The sequence below is a fragment of the Perognathus longimembris genome, chromosome 3, assembly GCF_023159225.1.
Source record: "Perognathus longimembris pacificus isolate PPM17 chromosome 3, ASM2315922v1, whole genome shotgun sequence".
Taxonomy (NCBI): Eukaryota; Metazoa; Chordata; class Mammalia; order Rodentia; family Heteromyidae; genus Perognathus; species Perognathus longimembris.
This window is the reverse complement of record NC_063163.1, coordinates 34,540,486-34,541,701: the sequence shown is the minus strand read 5'-3', so window position 1 is coordinate 34,541,701 and position 1,216 is coordinate 34,540,486.

Genomic DNA, 1,216 nt, shown 5'->3' with positions numbered 1-1,216 from the left:
ATAAAATGGAGCACAATTAAAATTTTTAATTAAATCTATTTGGTATACATAGCTCTGAAGATCTATATATCAATATAGACAGAGATGAGAGACATAGGAATGTGATAGAGTTTGAGAGAGTAAGAGAAAGCAAGAGACAGAGAGATATAACATATAGCTTTAGGGAGCCATTTATGATTCAAACTAATAGCACCCATCATGAATCAATATCAAATTATTTTGCCAACTTTTTATCAGTATGATTATTAATGTTTTTAATAAGCTTTGTTTATGCATATGACTTTTTTCTTTCAAAGTGTCAGTTGTGAGAGTGACAAATTTGGAAGGGCTTTTCTGGTAATTAATTCATGTATTTCTTACAGCAACTTTCTTCTCCACCTCTGAACAATAACCTTCAACAGTTAATTTGTTAATGACTTTACTATATTTTTTGGTTTCAGAAATATGGGGTAAGTATACAAAGCAAAGAAATCCTTGTTTTATTGACTTTGCATTGACATGAAACTATGAAAATAAGGAATGCACCTAAAACAGATACTAAAGCAGCATCCTTTTCTTAAAACCCCTTTGAGACCTAAAATGAAACTTTCCTGGGAAAAAATGGAATAAGCAATATCTATATTGCTGTTAAATATTCTGTTTTACAAAGCTTGCGTAAGTGAAATAAATACCATTTGTACCTACCACTATCATGGAGGATAAAAAAAAATCTGAATTAGAATAAAGTCATTTAGAATGATATTCTTTTAATATTTTCAATTTATATTTTCTGCAATATTCAGGATTGCTGAAAAGCACTAGTCACTAGGTAGGTTAAAAATGGAAATGAAACTGTAGTAAGCAATGTTTCTCACTAACTGATCATAATCAACTACAGGAAATAAAGAAAAGAATAAAAATATTAGCCAAATTGTTCACAGTGTACAAGATCTTCTGGTATTGAACATTATTATTTCTTTTCATTTATTTTATCATTTTGTATGCATAAAGTATTTTTTTCCTTTTATCAAATTAAATAAACATATCATTGAAGAATTCCTTCATATTTGGAATATAACATAGATCTTGGATTGAAAGAGAGCCCAATGAAACAGAGGGAGATACCTGGATGACAAAGGGAAACGTTTCTCTCCATGATCTTCAGCTTTTCCAGAGCAGCTGAAATTTCATTACTTCTAAGGAAGCCAACTGTGGATTTCAAAACCTGTGACTTTTA